Here is a 14,890-nt window from a genome sequence, read left to right as displayed (position 1 = left end):
GTGTGTTGTGTTTGGGGTTGTGTGTTGTGTTTGGGGTTGTGTGTGTGGTGTGTGGGGGGTTGTGTGCGTGGTTGTATGTGTGGTTGTGGTTGGGTGTGGGGGGTTGTGTGTGTGGAGGGTTGTGTGTGTGTGTGTGGGGTTGTGTGTGTGGTATGTGTGTGTGTGGGGGGGGGTGTCTGTGTGGGGGTGTGTGGGAGGGTGGGGTTGTGTCTGTGTGGGGTTGTCTGTGTGGGGTATGTATGTGTGGGATGTGTGTGTGTGCGGGGTTGTGCATGTGGAGGTTTGTGGGGGGGTTGTGTGTGTGGGGGGAGTGTCTGTGTGTGGGGGGTTGTGTGTGTGTGGGGGCTTGTGTGTGGGGGGTTGTGTGTGTGGTATGTGTGTGTGTTTGTGTGTGTGTGGTGAGTGTGTGTGTGAGTGTGTGTGAGTGTGTGTGTGGGGTGTGTCGGTGTGGGTGTTGGGGGTGGGATTGTGTGTGGGGTTGTGTGTGTGTGGGGTTGTGTGTGTGCGGGGTTGTGTGTGTGCGAGGTTTGTGTGGGCAGTGTTTGTGTGTGGGGGCAGTGTTTGTGTGTGGGGGGAGTGTCTGTGTGTGGGGGGGTGTGTGGTTGTGTTTGTGTGGGGTTGTGTTTGTGTGGGGTTGTGTTTGTGTGGAGTTTGTGTGTGGGTGTGTGTGTGGGAGGGGTTTTGTGTGTGGGGGTTGTGTGGGTGTGTGTGGGGGGATTTGTGTGTGGGGGTGATGTGTGGGGGGGTGTGTGTGTGGGGTTGTTTGTGTGGGGGGAGTGTGTGGGGGAGGTGTTTGTGTGTGGGGGGAGTGAGCTTGGCTAGCACAGGGCACAAGATGCAAACAGTCGGAAACTGTCCTAACACATTTCCTAGAGCAACAAGACTGGTGACGGGACAGTCGTCGTCACGCACGAAGTAACCCCCATCCTGCCTCTGTGCGAGCCAAGTATTTTCATGGAATGACTCCCTCTTAATATGCCATCAGTTATTCAGTTAAAACCAAATGTTTATATGCATGTGTTTATGGTAATTGCATAGCGCGAACCTCGCCAAAAGGCAGCATAGCAATTAGCAGAATAGCTTGTGAAACTATTGTGGTATCAGCATAAAACTTTTGAAGGAATTACAAAGAAACGGGAGGGGTAGGGATCCCCGCGGCAGTCTGCTCCGGTGATTGGCTGGACCTTGCCACAGTGCAATCCAACCCGGCGATAAGCACCTGCAGAGAGCAATTTTGCGTGCAGCCCATCAGCGAGAAAAAAAAAAGGTCTCCAGCATTGGCGCTATTGGAGGAGGAATTCTATCAGCATTACCGCGCGAGAGCAGCAAAGGCATCCATCGCACCTGTAAAGATAACTTTTTTTGAGAGAAAAATACTAAGTAGTATTTTGGATTCCAGATTTATTCACGCTCAACTTGTATGTTGCCATGAGCAGAAATATTTTTTTCGTGGTTCGGAACTGTGTTAGTTAGCCACACGAGCAGGAAAGATCCGGAAATGCGCGTAGGCTGACAAACAGATACCAGGACGTACAGGCCCGATGTGGAAGTAAATAGGATGTCCTTCATTATGCCACCTGCAATAACAATATCGCCGGAGCCCTCGTGGGACCAGATCACAGGGCTCAAAGTGATCATTTAAACGGAGCGTTTCCCAACACCATGGAAAAGATAAACAGCGTGTTCGCTCCATTTTAGAGTAACCACTAGGTGGCGTGCCCCCCCTTGGTAATGAAGACAACAACGAATTGCGGTCTGGATTTCGTGCAGTCTGTGAGGTGACTTTGTGGTGTAAGAGGCTATTGTATTAGTGCTCAAACTGTACCTCTGAGTTTTTTAAATACACCAAGTTCCTTCCGTCTAAGACTTCAGCAGTGCCCAGACTCCGGAATTAGAACAGGCTGCTGGTGAAATCTTGCAGCAGACAGCAGAACGCCAACCGGAAGTTCGCCAGCGTGAAGCCGGTCGTGGGGCGGGACATCCGCCTTCTACGTGAAGCCCGCTTCCACAGAGTGCCAAAGAGCAGCATTGGTGACGCGGGCGGGGCTCCCATGCCTGAGGGAGAGCCCCGCGGTGGCTGCCGAAGTCAGGAGTGGCGGCAATGCGGTGAGTGGGGTTTAGTTGTAAGGGGGGGGCGGGGGTGTGTGTGTGTGCAGAGGGGGTAGGGGGCTGCGGCGGGTGTGTGCGTGTCTGTGTGCGTGTCTGTGTGTGTGTGTGTGTGTGTGTGTGTGCATGCAGGGCGGGTGGGGGGGCGGCAGCGTGTGTATGTGTGCGCGCGCCTGTGTGTGTGTGTGTGTGTGTGTGTGCGCGTGCATGCAGAGGTGTGGGGGCTGGCTGTGTCTGTGTGTGTGCGCCGTTAATGCATGCGAGGGAAGCGAAAGCAGGGGCTGTGAGTTAGTCTGCGCAAGCGCGACTCAGAAGCGCGCTCCCGCGGTCAAAACTGAGACTGCAAAAGCGCGCGTCTGAGTCGTGTCTTCATTCCCAAATACGGCTGACAATAAATAGGTCTGAAGCAGACAGCAATCAATGCTTACGCATTGAATGCAGGTCTGCTCGACCTAAAAAGGACACTGAAACAGCTAAGTCTATGGGAGCCTTACAATCCCAACAGCATAGAGGCTCCTTTCGTCGCTCCAATTACAGAGGTGCTGCAAGAGGTAGCTCTTGACATAAAGATAGAAGGGTATAATAATTATAGGCCACAATGTGCGCTATAATAGCAAAAAAGTTCAGCCGGACTTGCAAATTTATTCAATAATTCAAATAACCAGTTGGAGAAGAGCGATAAAACAGTGGAACACAGTCCTGTATCCACAAAGCTTACACAGACTAAGAGACAATACAAACATATAAAAATACATCAGGCATGTAAACGAAAAATGGAGCAAGAAAAGGAACTCTGTAATACGCTTGCTTCACATATGTGGGGAACAAAACATATTATGCACATAATAGTGAACTAGTGTTAAGCCCTCATATCATGTTGACGGCGTTTCGATCCTTTCACGGATAGTGGATCATCATCAGGACTACCATTGTTTGCCTGAGAAAAGCATCAAGACGGTGGATTTGACGCGATAATGCCAAGGTGCTGGGGCGGACTGGGTCACAGCTAATTAGCCGGGGTGCGTCAGGGCGCTTGTACCTGAGACAACAATTTAAGGCAGCTGTGCATCGAACATGGAATTGCTACAACTGGAGACGAGGTATCTCGAAGGTTGCTGCGTGGGTCTTGGGGTGACCTAAGACATCAAGGATTCGAGCAACTGTGCTTAGATCATAGATTACTATCGTTGGAAGCGAGGCGTCCTGCGGTCTGCAGCATGGGTCTTGTGGTAACCGGAGTGGCAGCGCTAGAAGGGATAATACATTGTCGCTTCTAACCAATTACAAGGTAGCGCTTGTGGAGTTAATGTGAGGTCGTTAGTAGGAAATCCAAGAGAAAGGTGGACCCGTAACTTCAGCAAGAGAATGCGCTGAGTCGGTACCTTCGTCCGTAGTAGAACGACATGGAAACGTCCCGGTCCACGGCGCGATTGTGCACCGGGACGTTTCCATGTCGTTCTACTACGGACGAAGGTACCGACTCAGCGCATTCTCTTGCTGAAGTTACGGGTCCACCTTTCTCTTGGATTTCCCACTAACGACCTCACATTAACTCCACAAGCGCTACCTTGTAATTGGTTAGAAGCGACAATGTATTATCCCTTCTAGCGCTGCCACTCCGGTTACCACAAGACCCATGCTGCAGACCGCAGGACGCCTCGCTTCCAACGATAGTAATCTATGATCTAAGCACAGTTGCTCGAATCCTTGATGTCTTAGGTCACCCCAAGACCCACGCAGCAACCTTCGAGATACCTCGTCTCCAGTTGTAGCAATTCCATGTTTGATGCACAGCTGCCTTAAATTGTTGTCTCAGGTACAAGCGCCCTGACGCACCCCGGCTAATTAGCTGTGACCCAGTCCGCCCCAGCACCTTGGAATTATCGCGTCAAATCCACCGTCTTGATGCTTTTCTCAGGCAAACAATGGTAGTCCTGATGATGATCCACTATCCGTGAAAGGATCGAAACGCCGTCGACATGATATGTGGGCTTAACACTAGTTCACTATTATGTGCATAATATGTTTTGTTCCCCACATATGTGAAGCAAGTGTATTACAGAGTTCCTTTTCTTGCTCCATTTTTCGTTTACATGCCTGATGTATTTTTATATGTTTGCATTGTCTCTTAGTCTGTGTAAGCTTTGTGGATACAGGACTGTGTCCCACTGTTTTATCGCTCTTCTCCAACTGGTTATTTGAATTATTGAATACATTTGCAAGTCCGGCTGGACTTTTTTGCTATTATAGCGCACATTGTGGCCTATAATTATTATACCCTTCTATCTTTATGTCAAGGGCCATTGTTTTTCGTCAAACTGATACCCCAGGTCCTTGCCTACCTAGCGGGTTCCCTTGTTCTTTATAGTAGCAAGAGGTAGCTCATCACAGCAAACCTCTGTCTACAAAGCAAATACGCAAACCACATATAATAAAAACAATAGAGGTGGATACCGCGGCAATAACAACAAAGGCAGAGGATGAGGGAATAATACCACCAGATCCTCTACCAACACAAAACAGTGACTTCAAAGCGCTACCCCCAGACCATACAACACCAGTCGGGGGACGATTACAGCAGTTCCTACCAGTCTGGTAAAACATCACTACAGACAAGTGGGTAAGGCAAATCATCCAGGGTGGCTATTGCCTAGAGCTAACCTCCACACCACCCAACATACCACCAAGACACCGTCCTATGTCTGCAGAACACCTGAACTTATTGCAGCAAGAAGTCATCAGCAGCTGCAAAAATGGGCCATAGAACTAGTACCATTAGAACATCAGGGTACAGGGGTATACTCACTTCCTCATCCCCCAAAATGACGGGTCTCTCAGACCCATATTGGACCTCAGGCCCCTAAATCAATACATTTTATCAGAGCATTTCCATATGCTGACTCTACAACAAGTCTTACCACTGTTGCAACAAGGAGACTTCCTCGCAACTTTGGACCTCAAGGATGCATACTTCCATATACCAATACATCCAGCGCACAGGAATTATCTACGGTTCACAATGCAAAATCAACATTACCAATTCAAAGTCCTTCCATTTGGTGTAACTACAGCCCCAAGGGTGTTCACAAAATGCCTAGCGACAGTAGCTGCACATTTAAGAAGACAACATATTCACGTCTATCCGTACCTGGACGACTGGCTAATACAAGCAAAGTCAGCCCAGCAATGTGCCAGCCACATGTCAAAGACCATTCACCTCCTGCACAGTCTAGGCTTCACGTTGAACTACCCAAAAATCTCATCTCCAGCCGTCACACGTACAGCAGTACCTGGGCGCAACAATAAATACTCTGGAGGCAAAAGCATACCCAAACACTGCAAGGATAAACAGTATGCAACTGCTCATCCAAAAGTTCAAGCCCCAACACTCGCTCTCTGCCCGAGTGTTTATGCAACTCATAGGCATGATGGCTTCGTGCATCTTCATAGTCCCTCACGCAAGACTGCACATGCGTCCGCTACAACAGTGCTTAGCACAGCAGTGGAACCAGGCTCAAGGACAATTAGAAGACCTAGTGTTGGTGACCAGTCGTGCATACAACTCTCTGCATTGGTGGAATCCACAAAACCTTTGCAAGGGACGACTGTTCCAAGAGCCTGTACCACAGATAGTGTTGACAACATACGCATCCCTGACAGGATGGGGAGCCCATGTCCTTCAGTACACAGTGTAGGGCCTATGGACGACACAACAAAAGAAAATGCACATCAACTTGTTAGAGATTATGGCAATTTTCTTGTCAATGAAAGCGTTTAAAGTACATTTATGCAACAAAACTGTGTTGATCCGGACGGACAACATGACAGCAATGTACTACATGCAGAAACAGGGAGGAACACACTCTCTATAGCTATCAAATGTAGCCCAAAGCATGTGGAAGTGGGCCATTCAAAGAAACATTTTTCTCATGGCGGAACACCTCCCAGGCAAGGACAACCAAATAGCGGATTTGCTCAGCAGACACAGCCAACAAATGCACGAGTGGGAGATTCATCCCACAGTGCTACAACCGTACTTCCAGCAGTGGGGTCAACCAGAGATAGACCTGTTTGCCACAAAAGAAAACACAAAATGCCAGTACTTTGCCGCCAGGTTTCCACATCTGCAGTCGCAGGGCAATGCGATATGGATGAACTGGTCAGGCAAATTTGCGTACGCTTTTCCCCCAGCACCATTAATACCGCTAGTGGCACTCAAACTACGCCAACACTCATTGACACTAATTCTGGTTGCTCCAACATGGGCGAGGCAACCATGGTACACAACTTTTCTAGAACTTTCCGTGGTGCCTCATCAAAGACTACGGCTAACACCCACTCTTCTCACTCAGCCATGGAGACATACAGCACCCAGATCCGCAACAACTGAACCTTGCAATCTGGCCCCTGAAATCTTAGAGTTTGGGTACCTAAACTTATCTCCAGGCTGTATGAACATTATCAAGGAGGCAAGAAAACCTACTACAAGAGCTTGTTACGCAGCTAAGTGGAAGCGTTTTGTCATTTACTGTAATACAATAACAATGACATAAACCCACTAGATGCTTCAACGCAAAATATCATTTGCTACCTTTTGCACCTACATCGTTGCAATCTAGCTTATTCCTCTATAAGAATACACTTAGCTGCCATTGCAGCTTATCTTCAAAACAGGCAGCATCTTTCGCTGTTTAGAGTGCCTGCAATTAAAGCATTCATGGAGGGACTCAAACGAATAATCCTCCCAAAACACCCACCTTCACCTGTCTGGAACCTAAACGTCGTTTTAACCAGACTAATGGGACCACCATTTGAACCGTTGCATTCATGTGAATTACAGTTCCTAACATGGAAGGTAGCTTTTCTGGTAGCGATTACTTCGCTTAGAAGAGTTAGTGAGCTGCAAGCCCTAACTATTGAAATTAAATGAAAAGTGAATTTATAAAAGCACGATTGCTGCCCGGGGGCCCATTCATCCAAATGCATGCAAAAAGGGTAGTTCTTAGAACAAACCCTAAATGTATGCCAAAAGTGGTATCCCATTTTCATATAAATCAAACAATAGAACTGCCAGTGGTCTTTCCAAATCCACAGTCAGTACCTGAAAGGGCGCTACACACACTAGATGTCAAAAGAGCTCTTCTATACTACATTGATAGAACTAAGGATTTTAGGAAAACTAAACAGTTGTTTGTTGCATTTTCACCACAACATAAAGGCAACCCCATTTAAAAATCTGGGTTAGCCAGATGGATAGTTAAGTGCATTCAGATATGTTATCTTAAAGCAAAACGCACTTTAACAGTTCCCCCAAGAGCGCATTCCACACGCAAACTAGGGGCATCCATGGCTTTCCTAGGAAACATTCCTCTATAGGAAATATGTAAAGCAGCCACATGGTCCACCATACATACTTTCACAAAACACTATTGTGTAGATGTACATTCCAAACAGCAAGCTGCTGTAGGACAGGCTGTTCTAAAAACTCGATTTCAAACTGCTGCAGCTGGCACAGGTAGCCACCGCTAGGGAGAGGAACTACCATACATTCTATGCACAGATATGAATTCAGCAGCCCACATGCCTCGAACGGAATGTGCTACTTACCAGTATGCATCTGTTCTTGGCATGTAGGGCTGCTGACATTCATATCGCCCACCCTCCTCCCCGGTGCCTGTCGTAGCTGTAGCATTCATTCTTACTCTTACTTTCTTCCATGGACATCTCTTACTGTACCACACTCCATCTCTGCCACAATGGCGAAAAACAATCTGAGGATGGAAAGGATGTCCATGCGCACTGTAGTCAAGGGGAGGAGCTACCTATCTCGTGATACTTCGAAGACTCTTCCAGGACAACAATGTGCAATCATCCGGACCCAACACTAGGCTGCGATCTATGCACAGATATGAATGTCAGCAGCCCTACATGCCAAGAACAGATGCATACTGGTAGGTAGCATATTCCTTCCAGAGCTGGTGCAAGGTCTTTTCCGAGAATGGGGAAAACCTTGGCTCGATCTATTCTCTAGCACCGACAATGCACCAAGCCTGCACTTGTGCACACTGGGGTTTCCAAACCGTCTGTTGCTCAGCGACACATTCCACTTAGAGTGGAACTCTGGACTCCTGTATGCCTTTTTGCTGATATTTTTCCCGCTCTGATTTCTCAAGAGGATCGAGACCGACTGGGCCAAGTCTTCCTAGTAACTCTGTATTGGGCACAGAAAGTATGGTTTCCTGAACTCCTGAGAATCTGTCCTCTGGTCATTCTGCCCCTACAGGAGGATCTCCTAACACAGAAGCATAGCTGAACTTGCTTATTCTCCACCGTCATGTATGCAGATTGAGCAAGAGGAGTTGAGACTTTTTGATTTCTCTACCAAACTTTGTTATGTCATCTTGGCAGCCAGATGTCTTTCCACTAAATCTGCTGTTGGGATAAGTTTGTGACTTGGTGTTCCTTACGCCATGTGAACCCGTTTTCTGCACCTCTTGTGGAGGTTGTGGTATTTGTTCTTTCTTTAGCCTGACATGGTCTTGCTCTGGGCACAGTTAAAGGTAATATGTCAGCCATTTAGGCTTTCTTGCAGCTGCTGGATCAAAGCTGCCTGTTTGTCACCTATGACTCTGTTATTGAAAGGTTTAAAACATTAGTTCCAGCCTACTCCCTACATTCGCCGTGACTCGCTCCTCGCCTACAAGCTGAGTGGTCGCTCCCAGTGTCTCTTGCAGGCATCTGGTTTTATCGCGCTGCATTGCTAGAAGTTTGAGTTTAAAAAGCGCCTTTCATTTGCTTTCATATCGCCTGCTGTATTAATTATTTATTAGCGCTGCCTGTTTGAACTGCTTTGTGACATTCCGCCTGCTATATTAACTATTACGTAGCACTGACTTGCCTGTACTGCTTTAATTGTGTAATTTATTTGGACACTTCATCTGCTGTGTTGAATATTGCCGCTTTGATTCATTAGCGCTTTACTGGTTATTTCCACAGTGCTTTCAGTCCTGTTAGCGCGCTAGACTGTAGCGCTACGCTGTGCCCCCCCTCCGCCTCCATTTTGTTTGTTGTTGTCCTCGTGTGCCCGCCCCGCCTCCCAGCTGTGACGCCCTCCCACAGAATAGTAAGAGCGCTCCACTCCCTACATTCGCCGTGACTCGCTCCTCGCCTACAAGCTGAGTGGTCGCTCCCAGTGTCTCTTGCAGGCATCTGGTTTTATCGCGCTGCATTGCTAGAAGTTTGAGTTTAAAAAGCGCCTTTCATTTGCTTTCATATCGCCTGCTGTATTAATTATTTATTAGCGCTGCCTGTTTGAACTGCTTTGTGACATTCCGCCTGCTATATTAACTATTACGTAGCGCTGACTTGCCTGTACTGCTTTAATTGTGTAATTTATTTGGACACTTCATCTGCTGTGTTGAATATTGCCGCTTTGATTCATTAGCGCTTTACTGGTTATTTCCACAGTGCTTTCAGTCCTGTTAGCGCGCTAGACTGTAGCGCTACGCTGTGCCCCCCCCTCCGCCTCCATTTTGTTTGTTGTTGTCCTCGTGTGCCCGCCCCGCCTCCCAGCTGTGACGCCCTCCCACAGAATAGTAAGAGCGCTCCACTCCCTACATTCGCCGTGACTCGCTCCTCGCCTACAAGCTGAGTGGTCGCTCCCAGTATCTCTTGCAGGCATCTGGTTTTATCGCGCTGCATTGCTAGAAGTTTGAGTTTAAAAAGCGCCTTTCATTTGCTTTCATATCGCCTGCTGTATTAATTATTTATTAGCGCTGCCTGTTTGTACTGCTTTGTGACATTCCGCCTGCTATATTAACTATTACGTAGCGCTGACTTGCCTGTACTGCTTTAATTGTGTAATTTATTTGGACACTTCATCTGCTGTGTTGAATATTGCCGCTTTGATTCATTAGCGCTTTACTGGTTATTTCCACAGTGCTTTCAGTCCTGTTAGCGCGCTAGACTGTAGCGCTACGCTGTGCCCCCCCCTCCGCCTCCATTTTGTTTGTTGTTGTCCTCGTGTGCCCGCCCCGCCTCCCAGCTGTGACGCCCTCCCACAGAATAGTAAGAGCGCTCCACTCTCTACATTCGCCGTGACTCGCTCCTCGCCTACAAGCTGAGTGGTCGCTCTCAGTATCTCTTGCAGGCATCTGGTTTTATCGCGCTGCATTGCTAGAAGTTTGAGTTTAAAAAGCGCCTTTCATTTGCTTTCATATCGCCTGCTGTATTAATTATTTATTAGCGCTGCCTGTTTGTACTGCTTTGTGACATTCCGCCTGCTATATTAACTATTACGTAGCGCTGACTTGCCTGTACTGCTTTAATTGTGTAATTTATTTGGACACTTCATCTGCTGTGTTGAATATTGCCGCTTTGATTCATTAGCGCTTTACTGGTTATTTCCACAGTGCTTTCAGTCCTGTTAGCGCGCTAGACTGTAGCGCTACGCTGTGCCCCCCCCTCCGCCTCCATTTTGTTTGTTGTTGTCCTCGTGTGCCCGCCCCGCCTCCCAGCTGTGACGCCCTCCCCCTCCACCATCCATATATGACAGGAGTTCCCACGCGCAGCGTCTACGCGCAGCGTCCGCGCCCAACCCGCGCCGAAGGTGCGCCAAAGGTAAGCCCGTCTACGCCCGTCCGCGCCTGGCCCGCGCCCAGCGCCAGACCCCCTGTTCCTCGCGCTGCCCAGCCCTCCCGCATTACCTATGATGCCGCCTCCCTCCTAGCCCTTAACCCCGGCCGCGCCCCCAACTGCGTCCAAGCCGCTCCTGGACACACCCATGGACCATTCTCCTGCTACTCCTGCAAATTCATCGGCACCGACAACACCTCCGCTACGACCACTCCACAGATTCCCGACCCCAACCACCTTCAATGCATCCTTCTCAACACCCGATCGGTGCACAGGCACGCCATTGACCTTTGGAACTTACTAGACTCCTTCTCTCCAGACGTCGCCTTCCTAACAGAAACATGGATGAACGCTTCCTCCGCACCAGACATCACCATTGCCATCCCTGAAGACTACAAGATCACCCGCAAAGACCGTACCACCCACACAGGAGGAGGAATCGCTATCGTTCATAAGAAATCTATCCGCATCTCAACCAGCTCTGACGCCAACCTCGCCAACTCCGAACACCTCCACTTCCAAATCCACATCGACCCCAAAACTACACTCAGAGGCACTCTCCTCTACAGACCACCAGGACCCCGCGCAAAATTCAGTGAAGACATCACGGACTTCATCACCCCACACGCGCTCCCCTCCAAAGACTACATCCTCCTGGGAGACCTCAACTTTCACCTCGAAAAGATCAACGACCGCAACACCGCCACCCTCTTAGACAACCTCGCCAACCTCGGAACTTAAACAACTAGTCACTTCCCCCACCCACATCGCAGGTCACACACTCGACCCCATCTTCACATCCAGCAATCATGTCTCTTTCAGCCACACTACGGATCTCCTATGGACCGACCACAGCTGCGTTCACTTCACCTACAACAAGCCGAAACCCATCAACCACTCCCAACCTACCCTTCAAAGAAACTGGAACAAAATCACCACGGACCAAATCTCCACATCGCTCCTTCGAAACTCCCCAGCCTTCTCTTCTAACGCCAACGAAGCCGCCGCCAACTTCTCCCTATGGTTATCCAACACCGCCGACACATTAGCCCCACTGAAAAAACGTCAAAGCAAACCTGGCAGCAAGAAAGCCTCTTGGTTCAACGATGATCTCAAGAAGTCCAAGAAACTCTGCCGCTCCCTTGAAAAGGCCTGGAAAAAAGACCCAACCACCTGCACCAAGGACGCCTTCAAAAGCGCCACCCGCACTCACCACCAACTGATCCGAAAAGCCAAGAAAACAGCATTCAAGAATCGACTTGACAACAACGCCCACAACAGCAAGGAACTTTTCAACATCGTCAAGGAATTTTCCAATCCCTCGGCCAACTCCAACGACATCACCCCTTCTCAAACCCTCTGCGACTCCCTAGCCTCATTCTTCCACAACAAGATTGCAGACATCCACAACAGCTTTGACAACCAACCCGGAAACCAACCCACCCCACCATCTGCTGACCATCTTCCCCCTGCGAACACCCTTAACGCCTGGAACCCAATCTCCACTGAGGACACCATCCGCCTGATGAACTCCATCCATTCAGGATCCCCCACAGACCCATGCCCTCACCACATCTTCAACAAAGCAGACTCCGTCATAGCACCGCACCTCAGAGACGTCATCAACTCTTCCTTCAACTCCGCTACCTTCCCAGAAGGCTGGAAACACGCTGAACTCACCGCCCTTCTGAAAAAACCAACAGCCGACCCCACCGAACTCAAAAATTACCGCCCCATCTCGCTTCTTCCATTCCCGGCCAAAGTCATCGAGAAAGCCGTCAACAACCAGCTCGCCGCCTTCCTCGAAGCCAACAAATCCCTCGACCCCTCACAATCTGGCTTCCGAGCAAAACACAGCACTGAGACCGCCCTCATCGCAGCAACAGACGACATTCGAACTCTACTGGACAATGGAGACACAGTCGCCCTCATCCTCCTCGACCTCTCTGCAGCATTCGATACAGTCTGCCACAGCACCCTTCTACAACGCCTCAATAACATCGGAATCCAAGGAAAAGCACTTGAATGGATCACCTCATTCCTCACCGGAAGAACCCAGAGAGTCCGCCTTCCTCCATTCAAGTCAGAAGCCTCTGAACTCATATGCGGAGTACCTCAAGGATCCTCACTCAGCCCCACCCTCTTCAACGTATACATGAGCCCCCTCGCGGCCATCGCACGCCAACACAACCTCAACATCATCTCCTACGCGGACGACACTCAACTGATCCTCTCTCTCACCAACGACCCCAGCACCGCCAAAACTAACCTACACGAAGGAATGAAAGAAGTTGCCGAATGGATGAAACAAAGCCGTCTAAAACTGAACTCAGTCAAAACAGAAGTCCTCATCTTAGGTACATCCCCCTCTGCTTGGGACGACTCCTGGTGGCCGGAAGCCCTCGGAAAAGCACCCATCCCGACAGACCACGCACAAGACCTTGGCGTCATCCTGGACTCTTCACTCTCAATGAACAGACAAGTCAGCGCCGTATCCTCTTCCTGCTTCAACATTCTTCGCATGCTCAGAAAAACATTTTGCTGGATCCCCTCCGAAACAAGGAAAACAGTCACCCACGCTCTGGTCACGAGCCGACTGGACTACGGTAACACCCTCTACGCAGGTACCACCGCCAAACTCCAGAAGAAACTCCAACGAATCCAAAACGCCTCAGCCAGGCTCATATTAGACATCCCACGCAACGAACACATTTCTGGTCACCTTAAAGACCTCCACTGGCTACCCGTCAATAAAAGGATCACTTTCCGACTGCTTACCCACGCACACAAATCACTCTACGACATCGGACCAGATTGCCTCAACTCTCGACTATCCTTCTACACCCCCTCCCGCCAACTACGCTCTTCCAGCCAAGCCCTCGCCACTGTACCCCGCATCAGCAAGACCACCATGGGAGGCAGATCCTTTTCTTACCTGGCTGCTAAAACATGGAACTCACTCCCCGCTTACCTTCGCCTCACCCAGAACCACCTAGCGTTCAGAAAGCAGCTTAAAACATGGATATTTGACAAATAATCTTCCTCCCCTTCCGAAGCGCCTTGAAACCCTCTGGGTATGTAGTGCGCTATACAAATTTCATGACTTGACTTGACTCTTTTTGTGATGCCTCAATGGAGACCTTATTTTCCTTGTTTTCTCATGTGTTCGCCATTTGAGCCCTGCATAGGGGCCCTTTGCGTCTCTTGACTCCGAAAAACAGTGTTCCTGGTTGCCATTACCTTGGCCAGGAGGGTCATAGAGTTTCAGACTTTGCCAACTTCTTTCCAGAAAAACTGATGCCAAGTTCACATGCCTATTTTCTTTCGAATGTGGTCACTCCTTTTCACATTGGCCAGACCATTACTCTGCTGGTGTGCTATATGCGACCTCATCCGCACAAAAAGTAGAAGCAGCTCGATTATTTGGACCCAAAAAAAAGCACTATAATTCTTTATTCATTACACCAAAGATCATCGGGTGGACAATGAGCTCCTCTTTGCATTCACAGGAATAAAGGCCAGAGCTGTGGATAGTACTCTGCATAAAAATCTGCTAGGCACCGGCGAAGAAGCAACCTCCCAGGCCTTGTAGGCTCATTCCACCACGGCCAAAGTCACTACTACTGTGTTAGCATGCGGGGTGTCTGTCATGGACATCTGGCGCATGGACGTACCTCCATACATTTATGAAGCACTACTGCTTGGACTGTCAGGTCCGTCGTGATGATGAATTTGGCCGTTCACTCCTCCATGACTTTTGTCTAAGCTTCTTTGCAGACCGAGTTCAAGATAGTTATGGTTGGGTATCTATTTTAAGGTAAGGAATCTGCGATTAGAAGTCTCTATCAGAGGAACAAGTTACTTACCTTCTGGTGGATACTCTGTGACTGCAGATTCTCCACTGCCCCCTTCCCCCTCCACCCTGTTCTGTGAAATGGTCTGCTTTCCACTCTTAAAATGCCCCAACCTGGAAATCTGTACATTGGTATCTCTGAATATTGATGGGCTTGTCAATAAAGATACTGATGTACACACGCAGGGGTGGTGTTTTAATGTGGCTCTATTTGTCACTTCTGGGGGTACAACAAAGTCGGAGTGGAGTTGCACAATGCCAACTACCGACGTGAGGGAGCAATGTTGCTCAAATCTC

At 49.0% G+C, this 14,890-nt stretch overlaps 1 protein-coding gene across 2 annotated transcripts in view; it reads left to right on the top strand.

Moving 5' to 3' along the window:
• The window catches only part of SORT1 (sortilin 1), a 577,196-nt gene that overhangs the window by 555,889 nt on the left and 6,417 nt on the right, over positions 1-14,890 (top strand). The window lies entirely within an intron of this gene.

The sequence above is a fragment of the Lissotriton vulgaris genome, chromosome 5, assembly GCF_964263255.1.
Source record: "Lissotriton vulgaris chromosome 5, aLisVul1.2, whole genome shotgun sequence".
Classification (NCBI taxonomy): domain Eukaryota; kingdom Metazoa; phylum Chordata; class Amphibia; order Caudata; family Salamandridae; genus Lissotriton; species Lissotriton vulgaris.
The sequence above is the reverse complement of the archived record's forward strand: the minus strand, read 5'-3'. Positions and strand labels throughout refer to the sequence as shown.